The 22,994-nt window shown below is 30.8% G+C and overlaps 1 protein-coding gene and 1 long non-coding RNA gene across 5 annotated transcripts in view; one reads left to right on the top strand and one right to left on the bottom strand.

The window, feature by feature from the left end:
* The window catches only part of LOC126891733 (circadian locomoter output cycles protein kaput), a 248,755-nt gene that overhangs the window by 87,377 nt on the left and 138,384 nt on the right, over window positions 1–22,994 (top strand). The window lies entirely within an intron of this gene.
* LOC126891737 (uncharacterized) lies at window positions 662–21,939 on the bottom strand. 2 transcript variants are annotated; one of them, XR_007700529.1, is made up of 4 exons: window positions 21,034–21,939; window positions 20,536–20,946; window positions 19,655–19,826; window positions 662–997 (listed from the first exon to the last, which is right to left on the bottom strand). It is a non-coding gene; the product is annotated as an uncharacterized LOC126891737 (long non-coding RNA). The 2 variants fall into 2 exon arrangements; XR_007700528.1 differs by lacking the exon at window positions 662–997 and having other exon boundaries at window positions 19,507–19,826.

The following is a 22,994-nucleotide window of genomic DNA, read 5'->3' on the forward strand; positions in this document are numbered from 1 at the left end:
TTCTTCTTAAGGTGCCTTCTCCATTACTGAAGGTTGGCTATAACTACAGTAAATTGTTCTCTATCTTGAGCGGTTCTTAGTATCGAATGTGTGTCCATGTCTGTCCAGTCTCTCACGTTCTTCAGCCAGAAGCATTTTCTTCTTCCTGAACCTCTTCTTCCTTCCACTTTCCCTTCCATTATGAGTCGTAAAAAGTTGTATTTTTCTCCTCTGTAAATTATGTCCTAGATAACTCCTTTTTCTGTTTTTAACAATATTTAGGAGTTCTCTCTCAGTCTCCATTCTTCTCAGTACCTCGTTGTTGGTAATGTGATGTGTCCAAAGGATCTTCAGCATCCTTCGAAAAACCAACATCTCAAAGGCTTCTATAAATATAGAATTCTTTCTATAAATTTTCTTTTTCGAAACTTCTATAAATATAGAAATTATTGTTAGGGCTGTTTTGGGGGTTTTAGCCAAATTTGCAAACCAAGATTATTTTGTAACGAAAAAGCGCGATGGACTACCCCAGCTAATTGAAACAATATTCGAAAATATTACCTCAACTAACCAAGATAGCCATCGTTACACCCTTAGCTTAGCTCAGTCACTCAGGTGTGTGTTCGTCTTGTCCTAACCTCAGACATGAACTATGAAAATTGGAATGGAAGCAAACAAAACATAGTTTTTAACTAATCATGTTTATTGTTCATAAAGATATAATAAATAAAATGACTTGTAAATTGCATTAACAAATGTATTCAAATTCTTGCCAAAAACTAACAATTCTGGATTATACTTATGGCTTTTGGTAGCTGATGGTATCTTCTTGATGTCGTATGTTACTGCTGTTGTAGACTTCTCGTAGGCCTGGGCGGATCTTCGGCCCAAGGCCCCTGCAGCTAGAGGTGGTGGTTGTGCAGTCTGGATGTCATTGTCTTCGCCTTCAAGTGTGCATCACCGGTGATGTGAGGCTTAAGTTCCCGAAGAGGAAAAGGTTGATCTCTTTCCAAAAAAACTATAAAACAGAGACACATATCAATCATCAAGAAGAAAAACCAAAATATACCTTTGCCAAATAGTATTCAGAAATAGTAATTGGCAAGGGTAAATTACATAGAATTTAGATGAGAATAGTTAAAATTCTGATTACCAAACGTGCATATTAATAGATGAAAAGAAATATAGAAATCAAACACATGTAAATTAAAAAGATTTGAAACTAAAATATTAGAACACATGGTCTGACATTGGAAGTTAGGTTAGATAGAATATAATGACTGTAAGAAATTATTTAAAAAAACTGTTTGTAACTCACCCCAAGAGGAAGATGATTTGTTGAAATAGAAATGATTTCATTTTGGAGCTACTCTGCTTTTTAAAACATTTCCACTTCCATTTTGAGAATGAGATATGGGGGTTGTCACTGTCATTAAAATGACATGACAACGAACCTTGGACGAAATATCACGAACATGGAACACAAGAGATGATACAATGTAAATAGGGTTGCCTATTACAGAACGAGCGCCAACCGATTTTTATTAAAGGGGAAAATGGGTAAACCAAATAGAAGAAGATAATGATTAATGAAATATTAAAGAAAATAAGATAAAATAATTATTTAAAAATAAAATATCAAAGATGTGACGTTTGTAACGTTACAATTTAATTAGTGAATACATTTCAACCTATTTAAGTCCGGATTCCTTCATTTATGTTATACTTTGTATTACGAATTTTAAAAAGCAAAATTAAAATAAACGTTTTAATTATTATTATTATATTATAATAATCGTGAACTTATTGGAGGCCGCTCGGGGTAATTTGGCCTAGGGCCGCAAGTACCCTAAATCTGGCACTGCTTCGTCTACCCACCTCTTCCTTGGTCTTCGAAGAAATCAATACTTTTCGAGTTATTTGCCAGTAAATATGTTCATTTTTCAACAAAATAACCACGTTTTTAGACGGTTTTTCGCAAATAACTCAAAACGTAAGCATTTTGTCGAAAAAATATTCGTAGCAAAACTATAGCCTATAAAAAAGTGAAAAAAACGGTGTATACAATACATTAGGTCTCTATACCTAGCAAAAACAGGGTTATAGCTAATGAAAAATAGGTTCATATTCGAAAAATTCCAAATAGAATAATTCAATGTGAAATATCCAAATAATGAAACATTCTTGGGGAAAACACATTAAACTTTTTTAAAGTGTTTAAAAAAAGCTTGAATTCTGTTTTTATAAAAAAATTTCTAGCATCAAATGTAAGCAAGTTACGCTCAATATACAGTTAGTCCCTTTTGTTTTGGCAAAAAAAAAATCACGAATATCACCCCCCAATTATTAGCAACTTAAATGAAATTAATCGTTACCGCTTCACAAGTAACTGTACTTCTTAGGATATTGATTATGTATTTTAGAAAGGAACTACAACGTTAACAGGGTTTTATTGTTTCATATAGTCAATGGACCTCTATGTTTGAAAAAACCGCGGAATGTTACCATTTAAATGGGTGCGTTTTTGAGAAAGGGGTGAATTAGTCCCTAGGCACAGGGCGAATTAGGGTGAGTTATATGCACATTTAGTGAAAACACGTCTATAGGAAAATTGTTCCAGGTTAAATTTACTATCGAAATATCACATTTTAAAGTCAAAAACATGTTTTTTTACAAAAATATATCCAAAAGAAAAACAAGAAATAAACATGAAAGATAGCAATTTTGTTTTTTGTCCTATAACTTTTTTCCACGGGGATATAGGTGTAAGCATTGCTTCACGTAAAAAACTTAGATACTTTCTCTTTAAAATGGCGTTTGGAAGAAGTCCCTGCGATTTACATTTTTCAAAATATGATTTTTCAAATTTCGCCACTCACAGTAATTTTGGGATATTTTCCTTGTTACTTCGCAAACATTGTTCTGTAACTTTTTTCTACGCATTTCTAGGTATACGCAGTGGTAAATTTGGTAGAAAGAGAAGTCAATTATCTTTAAAATGTTGTATCGTAGAAGGCAGTATGGCTATATTTGAGCAAGATTTGAGTTTTTCAAAAATTTTTACTTTTAATGATTTTTAATATATTTTACAATTATTTTTAAATTTCTCATTATAACTTTTTTTACTGTATATTTGGGTATATACATTGTGTAATAAAAACGAAAGATCATTTCCTTTACTTTAAAATGGTGTACTGTAAAAAATTCTAGGACTATTTTTAAACAAGATATACTTTTTTAAACTGTGACATATAAACATGCAATAGTTGGAACCATATGGAAAACTTTTTTAGTATTAATTTTATGAAAAAAGTTATTCTTTATAAAATGCTCTGCCTAGTGTAAAACCTAGAATGCAATCAGATAAAAAAATTTGTTAATAGTGTACGAAATAATATCGAAAATTGTTATTAAGAAAAATTATTTGGAATTAATAATTATATTATAATATGCAATTATATTCTTCTTATTGAAAAAAAAAAATAAAAAATTTTTAATTTTTTTCAAATTACGGATACTCTTGGTCATCCTACGGATATCTTGTTTAAAAATAGTCCTAGATTTTTTTGGAATACCCCATTTTAAAGTAAAGAAAATATGCTGTTTTCTATTATACAACGTATATTCCTAAGTGTACAAGAAAAAAGTCTTTGCGTATACCTAGAAATGCGTAAAAAAAGTTACAGAACAATGTTTGTGAAATAATGGGGAAAATAGCCCAAAAATGCCGTGAGCGGCGAATTTTGAAAAATCCTATTTCGGAAAATATAAATCCTAGAGACTTCTACTAAACGTAATTTTAAAGAGAAAGGATAGAAGTTATTTTTTGCTGAAGCAATGTCTATACCTATATCTCCGTGGAAAAAAGTTATGGGGCAAAAAAAATTGCTTTCTTTCGTGTTGTTTTTTTGCTTTTCTTTTGAATATATTTTTCTAAATAAAAATATTTTTGACTTTAAATTGTAATATTTCGATATTAAATTTAACCTGGAACAATTTTTCTGTAGACGTCTTTGTACCAAAAGTGCATAGCACTCACCCTAATTCACCCTGCGCCTAGGGACTAATTCAGCCATTTCTCAAAAACGCACCCATTTAAATGGTAGCACCCAGCGGTTTTTTCAAATTTAGAGGTCCATTGACTATATGAGACAATAAAATCCCGTTACCGTTGTAGTTCCTTTTAACTCTCTTATTTTGAACATATTCAATAGCCTATATGTTGTGTTTATATGATCAGTAAGTTTCATCGATTCGAAGTGCTTATTTTTGAAAAAATTTGGTTTCAAAGTAAAATTTTTAAAAATTTTAATTTTGAATAAAATGCCTTTTTTCAAAATAACTTAAAAATTGTTAGAGATACCAAAAATCTTAAACAATAAAAAAGTCGTCTTTACTTTTCTGAATATTTTATATTCTTTTGTTTTTCTGTAAGACAAAAATTGGTTAAGATTCGGAGTTTCTAAATTTGCATACACTCGTGATAAGTGACTCGTTCAAGCCCTTTTAACTACAGCTCTTTCAAAAATAAGGACTTTGAACCGATGAAACTTACAGGTCATATGATCAATACATATTCGAGTAAAAAACTTGTGAAGTGGTAACAATTATTAAGTTCATGAAATGCTAATTAGGGGGTGATTTTCCCGATTTCTTACCAAAAACAAGGACCAACTTCATTTTGAGCGTAACTTGTTTACTTTTGATGCTAAAAAATTTTATTAAAAAACAAAAATAGGCATTTTTTAAACACATTAAAAAACTAAAATGAGTTTTCCCCAAAAAAGTGCTTCGTTTTTTGGTCATGGCACGTTAAAATATTCGATTTGGAATTTGATGAATATGAACCTATTTTTCATTAGCTATAACTCTGCTTCTACTAGGTATAGTGACCTAATTATATACAACATGTTTTTCAACTTTTCACGTTCTATATTTTTGATAAGATTTTTGTTCGACCAAATACTTACTTTTTGCGTTATTTGCGAAAAACCGTCTGAAAACGTGTTTTTTTGTAGAAAAATTAACATATTCACTCGCAAATAACTCAAAAAGTATTATTTTGGTGAAAAAACTTTATAGAACAAAAGTTGCTTAGAATTAGTCATTTTATCCATTTCCGGACTTATTTAGAACATATATTGTTCACCCCCAAAAGGGGGTAAAACTTACCCCTAGCGCAAAAGCACACATCGGCACAATATCACTTTTTTTCTTTGACTGGTTAGCTATGTGTATGCCAAACTTCATGTCAATCCAAGCGGTTCATTAAAATTTAGAAGTTTTGCAATATTCTACCTTTGAAGAAGGTACTATACTGGCCGCCTTCCGAGAATACTTTCACTAAGCGTTCTATTAAGGGTTGTGTAATTATCCATTCTTATAAGGTGCCCAGTATATTCTGTGTATTTTGCATAATTTGATATATAGGGTTCTTTGTAATATTAGTATAACTCGTGGTTAAACCGTATTCTCTACATACCATTGTCACAGATGGGTCCCAATATCCCTCTTAATATTTTTCACAAGTATTAATAAGGTTTATTGCCTTTTCTGTCATGATTAAAATTGATGGTTCTACGCCATATGTTGCTATGGATCGTATGCTGGTTTTATACATTTTGAACTTTACTTCCCCATGGATGTGTTTGGATTTAAACACCTGCGACATAGAGTATGCTTTGTTAGCAGGCATGAACCTATTCTGTTTTTCTCCTCCTCGCTGCTGTCCTCAATTTTCTTAGGGTTTGTATGAGGGCTTTAGTTTTATCTACTTTGACGGCTAGCCCTATTTCTTTCGCATTTTCTTCAAGCTCCACCTAAAGTTCTGTGATCTCTTTTGCAGTTCATTCCATTAAGTTTACATCGTCTGCATATATTAAAATCTCTTCACAATTTTTATCAAAATAATGTGGGTTAACCGACATTTTTCTTATAACATATTCCATACATACGTTAAACAGAGTCGTTTTAAAATTTTTCCAATTTCCTTGGTTACCAAACACAAGAGATTAAAAGCCCTATAAAAATAGCAAGGGCAAAATTTGTGAAAATGAAAAATCTATAAAAAAATACAGGATCCTTTGTAAAAGGTATATGTAAAAGAACCCAATAAGGGTTACATCACAAAACAAAACGTTTTCGGATTAACAAGTAATCCATCATCAGTGTTAAGCCAATAGCATGCATGCGTGAGCCACCAAAAAGTTATGGGTAAAAACCCTTTAAAAGTTATAAGATCTTATATGATACTACATACTATGATTAAAATAGGTGGCTGTTGCAAATATTCCTAAATATTGCCCAGGGTAACACAGGACTCTAACCCACGTGGATGTGATATGAGAGGGATGAACCTCACATATTGAAAATTGAACTTTTTTATTCGAGTTGACATTCAATTTTCAATATGTGAGGTTCATCCCTCCCATATCACATCCACGTGGGTTAGAGTCCTGTATTGCTCTCGGTAATATTTGGGAATATTTGCAACATCCATCTATTTTAATCATAATATGTAGTATCATATAAGATCTTATAACTTTTAAAGGGTTTTTACCCATAACTTTTGGTGGCTCACGCATGCATGCTATTGGCTTAACACTGATGATGGATTACTTGTTAATCCGAAAACGTTTTGTTTTGTGATGTAACCCTTATTAGGGTCTTTTAAATATATCTTTTACAAAGGATCTTGTATTTTTTGTGATTTATGGTATACAGCCAGCTACAGGAATTTTATTTTCCTCGTGGATTTTTTGAAAAATCTATTATGTAGTCGAGACCTAAGAATAGGTCTAAGGATAAGGTTGTTGGGCTACTGCGTTTTTAAAACTTTGCTGTATAGATCTGAGGCCTGGACATTGAAGCAATTAGAGATTAAAAAATTGGAAGCTTTTGAGCGTTGGTGTTACCGAAGAATGCTACGAGTATCATGGGTAGACAAAATTAGCAATGTTGAACTCCTTGATAGGGTTAATAAGAAGGAATAAATTATCTTTTTCTTCTTCTTCTTCTTCTTCTTCTTCCTACTTTATAAATAGGCTCAATGCCTGTTTTATTTCGGTTTTTAGCCTCAATTGACATTGTCTGATCATCCTTTAAGCGAATGGGATTAGAGATTAATACCAAAAGACCAAATTCATGATCATCTCCAGAAACTTGGATGCATTTGAAAACTCCACCATAATACTGAATACTAAGTCCATTGAGAGAGTGAGCAAATTCAAATACCTAGGAACGTGGCTTTTTGAAAACTGGGCATCGGACAGGGAAGTAAAATGTCGCATTGAGCAAGCTCGACAAGCTTTCGTAAAATTGAGGAAAGTACTGACCTGCTCAGAGTTCGACCTTACACTGAGACTAAGGTTTACTAAATGCTACGTGTGGTTGGTGCTGCTATATGGCATAGAGGGCTGGACACTCAAAACGAGGGATATAAACAGATTAGAAGCCTTCGAATTGTGGCTTTATCGCCGTATCCTAAAGATACCATGGACGGCGAAAGTCACAAATGTGGATGTCCTTAAAAGAATCAACCAAGAACGTCAGCTTTTCGAAAACATCAAGAAAAGAAAAACGGCGTATTTGGGTCACATCATGCGAAACGAAAAATACCAGTTCCTTCAACTTATAATCCAGGGTAAAATTGAAAGCAAGAGAGGAATAGGACGCAAGAAAATGTCCTGGCTCCGAAACATAAGGCAATGGACAGGGATTAACGACATACAATATCTGATACACATTGCAGGAAACAGAGAGTTAATGGAAAATGTGGATCCATTAGTGGATTTGCATTTGAAGAAGAGAAAATCATCTTTTCCTCAGGTAATCCCAATGATCTTCTTCCATTTGGTGATTTGTCTCTTGCTATTCGTACTATTTTATTTTCTATCATTCTTTTTATGTGTTGATGCCATTCTACTTTTTTTTCTATTGGTCCACATGTTTATTTCCTCTATTATACCACATCTCGCTCGTATCTCCTCACTTCTTACTCTGTCTGTTAAGTTTGGTTTGTTATTTTTCGTAAGACTTTTATTTCTGCTGTTTCCAGCAGTCTTTGTGTTTTCGCCGTATCTGCTCTTATTTCCGCTGTGTACTTTATTATCGGTCTTATTGGTGATTTATATATCCTGGTTTTCGTTTCCGTTGTAAGAAGTTTGTTTATCCAGATTGTGTTGTTGAGACACCATTCTGCTCTGTTCGCCATGTTCACTTGTTTTTGTACTTCTTCTTCCACTTTTCCGTAGCTTGACAGTTTTATTCCCAAGCATTCCGTTTCCATCACTTGTTCTATTATTTTTTTATTTACGATCAGTTTACATCGTCTCGGTTCCGCTGATATCACTATCGATTTAGTTTTCTCTGTTGAGATCACCACGTTGTATATGAGCGCCGTGTCTTAATCTTTGTAGGCCATCTTCATTTTCGGCTGTTATTATGGCGTCGTAGGCGTAGCAGATTATCTTTACTTCCTTTTCTCCCATTCCATATCCTTTTCTTGTTTTTTTTTTAACTTTCTTTATGATTTCATCCATTATCAGATTAAATATTAATGGGCTTAGCGAATCTCCTTGTCTAATGCCAGTTTCATACTTGATAGGTTGCGGTAGTTTTCCCTTACATCTTACCATAGCTATGTTATCTTTATATGTACAGGGTGTCCCGAAAATATTGGTCATAAATTATACCACAAATTCTGGGGTCAAAACTAGGTTGATTGAACCTGACTTACCTATATACAATAGTGCACACAAAAAAAGGTACAGCCCTTTGAAGTTACAAAATGAAAATCGTTTTATTTTCATATATCGAAAACTCTTAGACATTCTTTTATGAAAATGGACATGTGGTATTTTTATGGCAGCAACATCTTAAAAAAAATTGAAGTGAAATTTGTGCACCCCATAAACCTTTTATGAGGGGTTTTGTTCCCTTAAACCCTCCCAAACTTTTGTATACGTTCAAACATATTATATACAAACATATTAAAAAATAAGGCGCATCTCGATAAAAACTAGGCTTATCGAAAAAATACTAAGAGGCAAAAAAGTTTTTAAAACGTTGTGTTTAACTAATGGTACCTACCACAATAATGAATTGATAGAAACGTACACAAAAGTTTGGGGGGGTTTAAGGGAACAAAACCCCCATAAAATTTTCATGGGGTGGACAAATTTCACTATAATTTTGTTTTACGATGTTCCTGCCATAAGAATGATACATGTCCATTTTCAATTAAATATCTCTAATATTTTCATCTTTTAATTGCCAGATGACGCCAGTCACCTAATATTTTCACTTCAGTTGCAATGGGTGGGAAAACCTCTCAGTGCTGATCAATTGGGGTATGGAGAACAAGCCTACGTTCTTTCCGATGAGGCTCCAATAAGAGCCGAAAATCGCGATTCAAGGGACTGGACTGCGCTCCGTATTCTAATTGAAAAGTAAGATTGTTTTGCCTTCGCATTGCAACTGAATTAAAAATAAAATTTTTGTTTTATTTTTATATTGCTCTTTACTACTTCAAGTAACTAGGTCCATTTTCTGTTGGAATTTACCAGCTGAACAGACGGGGTCGCGAATTGTAAGTTTTTTGAATTTCCTCTTGTCTTCTTCGCTTCAGCATCCATTTGGCTTGCAAATTTTAGAAGCCTTGGAGGTGTTACCAAGGAAATGGACCAATAAGTTTTAGATTTAAAAATCTTTTAGTAATATTTTAATATTTTCTAAATATTATTAATGATGCTATTAGGATCGAAAACTTCATCTTTTAATTGCCAGATGACACTAGTCACCTAATATTTTCACTTCAGTTGCAATGGGTGGGAAAACCTCTCAGTGCTGATCAATTGGGGTATGGAGAACAAGCCTACGTTCTTTCCGAAGAGGCTCCAATAAGAGCCGAAAATCGCGATTCAAGGGACTGGACTGCGCTCCGTATTCTAATTAAAAAGTAAGATTGTTTTGCCTTCGCATTGCAACTGAATTAAAAATAAAAAAAAATTATTTTATTTTTATATTGGTCTTTACTCCTTCGAGTAACTAGGTCCATTTTCTGTTGGAATTTACCAGCTGAACAGACGGGATCGTGAATTGTAAGTTTTTTTAATTCCCTCTTGTCTTCTTCGCTTCAGCATCCATTTGGCTTGCAAATTTTAGAAGCCTTGGAGGTGTTACCAAGGAAATGGACCAATAAGTTTTCGATTTAAAAATCTTTTAGTAATATTTTAATATTTTCTAAATATTATTAATGATGCTATTAGGATCGAAAACTTCATCTTTTTTATATCTCTAATAGTTTTCAATATATTGAACAAAACCGATTTTCATTGTGTAACTTCAAAGGGCTGTAAATTTTTTTATGAGCACATTTTTGTACTAAGGTAAGTTAGGTTCAATCGAACTATTTTTGACCCGGGAATGTGTGGTATAATTTATGACCAATCTTTTCTGGACACCCTGTATATTACTCACTAGGTGGGCCGAGTCGCTTGGTGAGTGCTGTTGCCGGTCCAAAGCCCGGATAAAGGAGGAGGGTTGTAGGGTTAGGTTAGCAGCCTGCCATATATAAAATAATAAAAAAAGGTCAAAGAACCGGTGAAGAGCCTCGGAAGAAATTATACAGAAAATTAATAGGCGGAACCTTGAATATTTTGGTCATATAGTAAGAGGTCCTTATTATAGCCTACGGCGTTTGATTTTAGAGAGCAAAATAAAAGGTAAAAGAGATGTAGGAAGAAAACAAATCTTCTGGTTGCGAAATATAAGGGAATTGTTTAGTCTGAACTCTAACCAACTATTTAGAGCTGCTGAAAGTAAAATAAGGATCGCCATGTTGATATCCAACCTTCCATACAAGATGGAACTTTAAAAAGAAGAAACACTAGAAAACTATAAGTCACACAGAATAAGCATTTATTGCTTTTGCATTTACTGCTCTATAATTGCTTTTTTCCAGTCTACTTCAATTTCTTTTGTGTTTTCATATACTTACCAATACTACAGGGTGGGGCATTAGTGTGACAAAGTCCAATTACTCGTTTGTCGTAAGAGATATGAAAAAAAGTTATTCATATAAAAGTTGGGGAACGGATAGGACCATAATTTAAAAATATTTTCAGATATACAGGGTCACCCGTATTGACAGAGTGATACAAACTTTTGTTTTTTTAAATGGAACGCCCTGTATATTTTTACAGTTTTGGATTCTCCTCGGCGTCTTCTCTCTCAAAATATAGGATTTTGTAATATTATACGAGGTAGTTTAAAAGATAATTACGTATTATTGTTAATTTCGTAGCAATATTCACACCCTGTAGAATTGTGCTGATTTGACATCAAAGTTTCTGTTTATGGTCAAACGATTTTTAATCTAGTCTACTGTTGTTAAACACTTATAATATAGCGAAAAAAATAATATTAATATACAGGGTTGTTCACAACTCGGAATGAGTATTTTCTGAGTTTTCTTAAATGGAACACCCTGTATTTTAGTATTCTAATGAAATATTTCATGGTAATTTATTTCTTAAGCATTCCCTATACCTAAGTGCTTTAATTTTTGAGTTATTCGTGATTCTTTAATCCAAACATTAATTGCAACAAAAATTACGTGAAATTTTATTAGGTGGCTGTGCAAATATCCAATCGAAAATAATTTTTCGAAAAAAAGTAGATGTTAACCTAGACTGATCCTCAATTTTTTAATTTTGAATGAGATATCCAAATACCTACGTAGTTAAGATTGTTGGTGCGTAAAATATAAATAAAATGATACAAGATTCTACCTAGCTGGCTATGACAATAAATTTGCTAAAACATTTGACATTATACTATCTTTATAGTTCCAGTTGCTTTGTTACCATTACCTAATATGAATTTTTCTAATGAGTAACTGATGAGTAACTGATCAAAATAATTCTTGTACTAGGAGAGTATAACAAAAATGTGTTACTAGCAATAAGAATTTTTCATCAGCAATTCCCTGATAGACGAAAACCAAGAAGAGAAACTTTTGAAAGTACACTAAAACGATTTGAACAGTCTAAGTCTAGATAGTTAGAATATAAGAACGTTCTTCCTAATATGCAGATCCTCAGTTACACTATGGATTGCATTTAATTCATTTTATTCATTTACAATCGTTTTTATTCGATCAGGTTTCTGGTAATTTAAATATCCAGTCCGTTGAAACCGTTTTAGTAATATTTCAAAAGATTCTCTGCTTGGGTTTCGTTTATCAGGGAATTGTTGATGAAAAATTCTTATTGCTAGTAGCACATTTTTGGTATACTCTCCTAGCACAAAAACCATTTTAATCAATTACTCATCAGTTAATTATTAAAAAAATTAATACTAGTAATGATAACGAAGCAACTGAAACTATAAAAATAGTATAATGTCTAATGTTTTAGCAAATTTATTGTCATAGCCAACTAGGTAGAATCTTGTATGTTTTTATTCATATTTTACGCACAAACAATTTTAACTACGTAGGTATTTGGATATCTCATCCAATATTAATAAATTAAGGATCAGTCTAGATTAATAACTACTTTTTTTTGAAAAATTATTTTTGATTGAATATTTGCACAGCCACCTAATAAAATTTCACGTAATTTTTTTTTCAATTAATGTTTGTCTTAAAGAATCACGAATAACCCAAAAATTAAAGCACTTAGGTATAGGGAATGCTTAAGAAATAAGAAAGTACCATGAAATATCATTTCATTAGAATACTAAAATACAGGGTGTTCCTTTTAAGAAAACTAAGAAAATACTCATTCCGAGTTTTGACCAACCCTGTATATTAATATTATACTTTTCGCTCTATTATTAATGTTTAACAATAGTAGACTATATTAAAAATCGTTTGACCATAAATAGAAACTTTGATGTGAAATCACTGCAATTCTACAGGGTGTGAATATTGCTACGAAATTAACAATAAAACGTAATTATCTTTTAAACTACCTCGTATAATATTACAAAACTCTATATTTTGAGAAATAAGACATCGAGGAGAATCCAAAAATGTAAAAATATACAGGGTGTTCCATTTAAAAAAACATAAGTTTGTGTCACCCTGTTAATAAGGGTGACCCTGTATATCTAAAAACATTTTTAAATTATGGTCCTATCCGTGCCCCAACTTTTATGTAAATAACTTTTTTTTGTATCTCTTACGACAAGCGAGTCATTGGACTTTGTCACACTAATGCCCCACCCTGTATATTATTTTGGTCTCGGCTATGCGCCACTACGTCTAATATAGGTATATTGTACTTAAATTGACCTTTAACACTAAAATATAATATTTGCGATTTTACATACACGTATATCCACTCTCGTGTATTTATTAACAATTAAGATTAAATGTTACACACCAATTACAAATTTAATGAGGTAATAATGATACAAGCATTGAAGCACTACAGAAAATTTCTACAATGAATAAATATTATTAGTTAATAATTTTACATCATATAACGGTACAAGAATAGCGCGGAATGTGTTTGAATGTCAAGTGATTTTAATAAGTTCATAAAATTAGTAAGATTAGTAATAGACCTGGATCCCGCGTACCAAACAAAAGCTGAAAATGATAAACCCTCGAAACTCCAGAAGATCACGTGTCGTAGTTGTAACCCTGAGCACCAGGTGATCCGGGGATCGACAACCCCAAAAACCCCCCAAGAAAAAAAAATGTGGTCCTTAACATACTGATTTTGACACCAAAATGGAGGACGTTTTGAGCAATTGTTATAGTTCGTATCTTTTTAATTTATGTTATGTTAAATTATTGCATATCTACGAAATTTTTTATTAAATTGAAAACGATCTGATTTTCCCCACTCTTCTCTGAAATATTAAAAAACAACCATATAAAAATATAAATATAAATATAAATAGAAGTGGCATCAAAAACTAAAATAACATAATGTTATTAATATAATATGGTAATCAGACAAATATTGCATAATACCTATAAACTCTGATCTGAAATCCGCTGCAGCATAATGGAGTAGATAATTAAAATGATTTGTCGTTGGCCTTATCCCCAACGTGTTAATAATGCATTACGTTCTCCTTACGTTAAGTGTTCTGGCGATTTTTTAATACTGGTACATTCATTAAATATCATTATCATCATTAAACAATAATATTGGCTCAAAAAGTTTAATTATTTTTGATAAAAAGATCAAACAATGATATCATATTATGATACAGAGTGGTTATAGGGGAGTGCATATAGATATTCACTTCGGTAAAAATCAAACAAGGTAGAACTTTTGTAATTTCATATCATATCAAAAAGTTCTACTCGAGAAGTGGGTGCTTCATTTTTTATTAAACAAATGAACTACGAAGTTTGATGTTTTTTTAAATAACTCAGAAAATATAAATTGTAGAACAAAACTGACTTCACCATTGGAAAATTCAAAACATTTTACAAAAAAAACCTTATATAAAGAATTTTCTAAAATGAAATCTGTATATTCTATAATTTTTTATTTATAACACTAAAGTCCTCACAAACATTGGCGCACTGTAAACTAGCGTACGGCGAAGTGCACGGTTGAGTTATTTTAGTGTAATTCTTTAACTTATGGATCAAATGAAATTTTACAAATTTAACCTAAAAGAAGAATAATGAAGCTATCTTATAATAAAAAGAAATAAAATGTATGGGCATAAGTACGGTGGGGGCGGAAAGTGAGCCTTACATGAATTTTGTTTAAAAATGATTTAAAAATGTGTAACTAATACAATTTTTCTTATAAAACCCTCAATTTTGCAAAACTTATCTTTCAAGCATCATACTAAATGATATTTCTTTAAAAAAAAATCTCAAAAATTTAATTCAAATGATATGACGTCTTAAAAAATTTTTGAAATCTTCGTAGTTTTATAGAATAACCACCATTTTAAGACGGTATTACTCAAGTTTGAACAGATCCACTACAGTTTTATAAGTGCTTTTTTAAATCTTAAGATGTAGTCTTTAAAATTCACTTAATTATTTTACTTTAGAAATGAAATAGACTATTTCTTTTTGAGAAAATTAAGAAAGACAACAAAAATGTACTACAAAAACCGGAAATTACCAGCTAAAAAAATGTTTATAAAAAGTGATCAAAACTTTTTTCTGGAAAACTTACCTAAAATACATTTAATAATAAACTTCAACAGAAATAAATGTTCAGGAAAAATTTTTTTTAGCTGTTATACAGTATGTCTGCGTAACTTGGAACCTATTGATAACTTTTTTATTATCAGTTTTACGAAAAAAAGTTATTCTTTATAAAATACTCTGCATCGTATATAATATAAGATGCGATCATCAAATATCAAATTTAATGAATATTATACGAGGAATGTCAAAAAATATAAATTTCACTCAAGAGTAAAGTATCGTTAAATTTCACAATATCGAAAATTGTTATTAAGAAAAGTTGTTTTGGATTAAAGAATTTGTTTTAGTATTCAATTACATCCTTCTAATTAAAATATTGTGAATAATAAAAGCACTTAACTCTTAAGAAAAATTCATATTTTTTACATACCTCGTATAAAATTAAAAAAGTTTAATATCTGATGGTTGTATCTTACATTTTAGACAAGGTAGAGCATTTTATGAGGAATAACTTTTTTTCGTAAAAGTGATAATAAAATAGTTATCATAATTGTAATAAAATGATGATGAGTATCCGTAACTTGAGAAAAAATTGAAAAAAAAAATTTTCGATTAGAATAATATTTAAACATATTTTTTAATTTCAAACAACTTTTCATAATAGCATTTTTTGATATTCTGAAATATAAAGGTACTTTACTCTTTAACGAAATTCATATTTTTGACATAACTCGTATAAAATTGATAAAATTTGATATCTGATGGTTGAGTTTTAGATTTTTGACTATCCAGAGTATTTTATGAAGAATAACTTTTTTTTTCGTAAAATTGATAATAAAAAAGTTTTCCATGTGGTTCCTAGCTACGCAGATATCTGTATAAGAATTTTCAAATTGCAATGCCATATTCGGATTTAGGATAATCAAAAACAAAATAGAAACATATTTGATCAAAGTAAAATGATGAATTTAACGATATTTTTAAAATTATTAATACAAAACAATTGTTATTGTTTAAACAATTAATAAACAATTAGCCGCCAAATCCGCGAGTTGAACTTTTTACTTTAACATGTACATAAACTAACAAAAAAAGTTTTAGAAAAATATAAGCTTGTTTGAATTTTTTCCGAAACAATGCATATTTTCGTTCTAATTGCACTCCCCTATTACACCGATGGCAGTGCGTTAGTTTGTTCTATATGTTATAGTCAAAGCCCGAAATAAATTACAGTTTCGGCCTTTGACTAGTCAAACCTAGGAGTTGGACTAAGTTGGTCAGGCAAAGGTCGAAATTTAATTTTATGAAATCGGGGTTTGACTAGTCAAACCCCGGTCAGCTATTAAAGTGTCGTAATTTGTTAGATTAGGGGCCGGTTGTTCCAACGCTAATCAACAATGATCATTATCAAATATTTAATTACTGTCACCAAAACTGTCAATGTCAACTTTGTTTGGGTTGCTGAAAACATAATTAATTACAATTATGAGATTTATTATTAATTATGTTAATAATGATTGTTATATTAATTGATTATAGACTCCACAGACTTTTTAACAACCCAAACAAAGTTGACATTGACAGTAATTAATTATTTGATAATGATCATTCTTGATTAGCGTTCGAACAACTGGCCCTTAATTTAATAATATTTGATTTTTTATTTTTATTTTTTATTATTTTTGTATTGTCGTAATTAAAACACTAAAATTATTGTTTACTTTCACCTGTTGAGACATTATGGCGTTTTGAGTTTGCACAATACGTTAGGCCTTTTTTACTTACATAATTTTGAAGAGCATTTCTTATTGCAGTAGCATTTTAAAAAGTCTTGTCCTCCAAATTTAGAATCTTGTGTACCAATTTCCCTTAGAGACAGCTTAACGTCTGGAACATCTTCGAATTTACGAAAATTCCCTTTGAACTCTCTGATTTGATTTCTTGAAAAAAGTGTGTGTAAACCGTCAATTATTTTATCTTGTAGGATACCCAAAATATTTCGAGCATCTCCTTTGGCTCTATCAAAGTTGGGGATAGGTGTTGTTACAGTGTTTCCGATTAAATTGGAGGAAATTTTTTTCACTTAATTGTTTCATAACATTAGCCTGGGCATGAAGACCTTCAATCGCCTTTCCTTTATTTATTTTAATCTTTTCTGTCTGTGTACAACGCATGTGTTAACTTTTCTTTCAAAACCTTCATAATATGCACCAAGTGTGCTGTCAGCGCACACAACATGTACCAACTGATTACAAATTATGCACGTATGTGCGTCAGAGCTCTCTTTTTGACAAATACAACAAACCACATCTGAAGAAGTAATCTAAATTGTTTGACAATTTTCTTCCTCTCTTAATGACGACGGTCCTGGGGCTTTTTTAGTATTATGGTGATCCTTACTTTTTTCCCCGATTGCAATATCTTCTTTCACATTTGACGATGACATTCTCATTCCATATGTTTGTGCTAAACACACTTTTTTCAAGAAATCAAAAGAGAATGCAAAGATAATTGTCATAATATCGAACATGTTCCAGGTGTTAAGCGGTCTCTAAGAGAAATTAGTACAAAAGATTCTTAAATTGGAGGACAAGGCTTTATAAAATTCTACTGCAATAAGAAATGCTCTTCAAAATTATATACTTAAGTGTAAAAGGTCTAACGTATTTTGCAACTATGCCATAATGCCTCAACATGTGAGAATAAACACTCTAATTTTAGTATTGTAATTACGACAATAGAAAAATAATAAACATTTAAATTAATAAATCACGTTTTATTAAACCTAATCTAACAAATTACGACATTTTAATAGCTGATCGGGGTTTGACTAGTCAAACCCCGATTTCATAAAATTAAATTTCGACCTTTGCCTGACCAACTTAGTCTATCCTAGGCTTGACTAGTCAAAGGACGAAACTGTAATTTATTTCGGGCTTTGACTAAGACCGTCAGTCAGATCTGAGGATTTCCTAGTCAAACCTAGGAGTGCCTGAAATTCGGGCTTTGACTATAACATATTTATATACTCCAGTCAGTGAGAGAAACAACAGGATATTACCTCCAAATTGTATCCTACTGCACGGATTTTAATGAAATTTTAAGAATAGCCTCAAAGTCTACCCTATTCCGATGTGCGCTTTTATCTTGGGGGTCGTTCCCACTACTTCTTGGGATTGGAAAATTTTTTGGTCAAAATAACTACGGAAACGGCTAGAGAACCTTATTAGAAGCAAAAACTGTTCTATGTTTTTTTAAATTTTTTATTTATTACATAATTTTTTTGGAAAACTAAATACTTTTTGAGTTATTCGTTGTTGAAAATTTGCCATTTTCATTGAAAAATGACACCTTTGCGGACGGTTTTTTGCGAATATCTTAAAAATTATGCATCTAACGAAAAAAACATATATAGATATATATATATATATATATATATATAATCTACGCTTCTGCTATGTCTTGGTCTCGAATGTTGTTTTTTGAGTGGAATGTGTCTAAGGATATTCAACCTCTCATCCTTACCGATGAGCCCAGAGAGGTTGAAGAGGGCGAAACACATTTCTAAGAACTAGTGTTTGGATTTTTAATTCTATTCAAAAAATTTTCCCAACCCAAAATGGTGGATGTGTGAATTATTCGTAAGGGGATTTCTCCACATTCTCTATTTCATTTGATTGATATCGTACGAGTGGTCGTTAAACCAATAACTTCTCATCTTTTATATATATATATATATATATATATATATATATATATATATATATATATATATATTTTGCACATTCCGATAGCTCAGAGGATAGGAGACGGTATTATTAAATCGTCTTCGTTCCCTGCCATCAAAAGAGATGGCGCCTCTGTAAGCTGCCACTAGAGTGGCGAAATTTTTTGAGACGTTCAGAGAAACTTCCGTGATTTAATTTGTAGTACCAGCTCGACTGACTGATGAGAGGGAGACCTTGAAATATCGATATATCAGTCTATTGGTACCAGTTAAATCACGGAAGTTTTGACGAATTTGTGCTCCAATGCCATGTATTATGGCGTTTTAATTCATAAAAGCAATAGCAAGCTTTGCTAGAAGCTTTATTCTTTTTGCATATATATATATATATATATATATATATATATATATATATATATATATATATATATATATATATATTGTCATGATTTTAAATAGTTATTATGATTTTTTAAGATACTCAAACCATAGAATAGTTAAAATAATAGATAATTAAGTAATTTTAATAAAGCCCAAAGTATATGGATAATTTTTTTATTATTGCCACTTTTGAGGGGTATCGTTGATTGGAAGGTTGAGAAGAATGAGAATTATAAAAAGAACTAAAGTTAGGAGAGCACTTAGTAATAATTAAATAGTTATAAGATGGTTTTATTTAAGTGTATAAAGGTAGAATTACATAAGAAATCAAAATAGGTAATCCTATATCAAAGATGATATTTCAATGACATATAAATTAGAAATTAGTAAATAGAATATATAATAATTTGAATTTTGAGTTTTACCTGAGAATTACTTCTATTTTTATCATACAATAGCCTTATTTGTTCGTAAGAATCATCAAAAGGTTCCATGTTTCCAAAAGTCACTTCGAAAGGAACTTCGTTAAGGTGATACGTCTTGCATCACTTAGCTGCATGTGTAGATTTGTGAAATTATGTTGAAATAGACATCAATCTAAAATTTGAGAACAATAGTTAGTTCAATATTAATAGCATTAGTATAAATTTTAAAGAAAAATGTGGAAAATAGTTCAATAGAATCATAGCTTTGACAAGTGTCGAAAGTATAGGTCAAATTAACGTATAAGAATGATATTTTGAGGAAATGGCTTATGCATATTCAATTGCTGATTTATTTTGTGTAAATTGAAAGTTATTTCAATCCTTTGTATGTAGTAATTGTGTAAATATTTGAATTTTAATATGTGAGTGTAAGTGATAAAGAAACTAAAAATGAAGTGTCGGACGTTGAAATGAACCCTAATAGAACTTTAATAAGGGCACCTAGCAAGAAGGAAATTATATCAAAATGAACTAGAAAGTTTAATCTATTCAAATCCCAGATTAGATTATACCCAAAGATTAGGATAGAATCACAATTTGGGTTCATATTTCCAAAATTTTCATCAAAATTATTATTTTGATGAAATGTCAAATTTATTGGAATTTTTTGATTGGTGAATTCAAATTTTCATAGCAAGGATTGTTATTAATAATTAATTTCCATTGGCTGTGAAGGGACGCCAAGCCAAAAGGAATCCATTTTAGAGAGACTTCTGCAGGCTTTTGAACAAGCAACACCTGTTTATAAGGAGCTCCGCAATTTTTGAGAAAAATGCGGTAAATCGTAAAAATTTTAAATTAAAAACTTTTATTATACTAACCTGTATAAATAATCTTCATGGTGAAGAAAAAATTTTCAAAAATGACCCTCAACTTTATAAGAAAAGTGAAAAAGTATTCCGATGCGGGTATCTACCATGTTTAGAACATTGTTCCAGTGAAAGAGAAGCAGTTGGTTTCTTATTGGATCCGAAGAGACTTCATAGCAGTTTGGTTTATCTTCATATTACATCGTGAAAGGTTGTACTGAACAGTTTATATTTTTAATTGATCATGATCTAAAGTCAATGTTTTTTTTTTCATTTTCTAGCTTTAATATAACAAATTTTGAATATTCAAGATAATTTTGGGTTATCTTCGACTTAAATTTTTGTCAAATACTTTTATTTTTTTTTTTATATAGTTAAATTCATTGCATCATATTTCTTCCTTCAGACTTTCGACTAGATAACCTAAAATAAATAATTTAGCGTTAGATAGATCAGCAAATATTTCAAGTTGATATCATATTGATCTGATCTATATTATTGTATAATTACCTTGTATTTTTGATGTTGCATAACAAAGCCTTTATTTTCAATATATTTCCAAATTCGTGTACAATATTCGACAGTCTTTTGTTATTTATCAACCATTTCATATAGCTGTATTTTTGTGTCGTTTGTTTAGTTGATATTTCAGAAATCTTTTCTCACACCTCCACAGATAGGAGATCTCATGCAGAATTCACTTTATAACTGAGCTAGTAAGGTAAGTGATTAATAGATGGCGCCGGGCAAAATCAATATTAAAATCAATTATTAAATCAGAATATTTAAAAAAATTCTATAAATAAATAAAAATAAATAAACATAATTCTATAATAATAAAATATAATTAAATTAAATAAATTAAATAAAATAATTAATAATAAAAATAAATAAAATAAAATAACTTCTATAATAATTGGCCCCACGAAATATATAATAATTGGCGCAACCAACGTGGAACGATAAGATAAATATAGGGCAAAATAGTCACATATTAAATAATCAATATTAAAATTTTGAGTCTGATATATTTTACAAAATGGCAGATGGACGTAGATCTGTTTCGAAGACGACAAAGGAAGAAGAGGAACAGAAACAAGAAAAGTCTGACCTTGAAAAATTCATGGAGTTAATATTAACAAAAATAGAAGAAAATAATAATAAAATAGAAAGAAAATTAATTCACTTAGATGAAAACAACAAGAAAATGGGAAATAAATTAGAGGGAAATAGTAAATCATTAGAAGAAAAATTAGTAGAAAATAGTCAAAAAGTAGAACAAAAATTAGAAGAAAATAGTCAAAGGGTAGAAGAAAAATTAGAAGAAAATAGTCAAAAGATGGAAGACAAGTTAGAAGAAAATAACAGAAAAGCAGAAGAAAATAGTCAGAGGTTGGAAAAGAAACTTGAAGAGAACATTAAAAGAATAGAAGAACAAATGGAACAGAGAATAAATAAGAGTATTGGAGAAGTGAAAATGTTGTACGGAGAGATCATGAATAAACATGAAAATTTAGAAACTAAATTAACTGTTGAAAATCAAGAGATTAAAACACAGATACAACAGCATAAAGAAAGAATAAATATAGTAGAAGAAGATATAGAAAAGGAAGCAGAGTGGACGAACAGAAGATTCATCATGGTAGATGAAAACATAAATCAAATCAAGAAAGATCAGAAAACATCCAAGGAAAAGGAGGATCAATTGGAGAATAAATTAAATTTTGAAGTAAAAGAAGTTAAACAAGAGATAGAAAAGATGGAGAAGAAGATTAGGAATACAACAAAAGGAACAATAGTCCATACTATAGAAACATCGGAGAACAGAATTTATTTTAATGGGGACTATAAATCTCAACATCCAGTACCATTTATTCGTATACTCACAACCAAATATTTGCAATACAATGACTTTGACGAATTTCGTGAAGTCATTAGAAATCAGCTGAAGGGTGAAGCGTTGATTTGGTATACGAATGTGGAGAATGAGATCCAAGATTTTGATGGTTTTAAAGTGAAGTTTTTGGAATTTTTCTGGGGACAGTCCAGACAACAAGTTGTGAGAGCAGAATTGTTTGGAGGAAGATATAACTCCAACTCTAGAACAAGCATGCATCTGTATGCTATGAGATTATATAGTGCTGCCCAGTATCTGGATGGAAAACTCACAGAGAAGGAACTGGTGAACCACATAATAGTCCATTTTGAAAGTCAGATAGAGAATATCCGACTAAATTTCCATTTTACCGACTTCAACATGCTCTGCAATTTTCTTATTGAAAAGGAAAAAGCTTTTCAAAGTTATAGAAGCAGAAATAATAATAATGGCAATTTTCAAAATTTTATTGATAGTAATAATTACAATGACAACAGATATGATAATAATAATAACAATAATCAAACTTGGAATAATAAAAATAACAATAATAATAACAATAACTATAACAATCAAAACAGAAGTCAAAATAATA

Source organism: Diabrotica virgifera, chromosome 9 (genome assembly GCF_917563875.1).
Source record: "Diabrotica virgifera virgifera chromosome 9, PGI_DIABVI_V3a".
NCBI lineage: Eukaryota > Metazoa > Arthropoda > Insecta > Coleoptera > Chrysomelidae > Diabrotica > Diabrotica virgifera.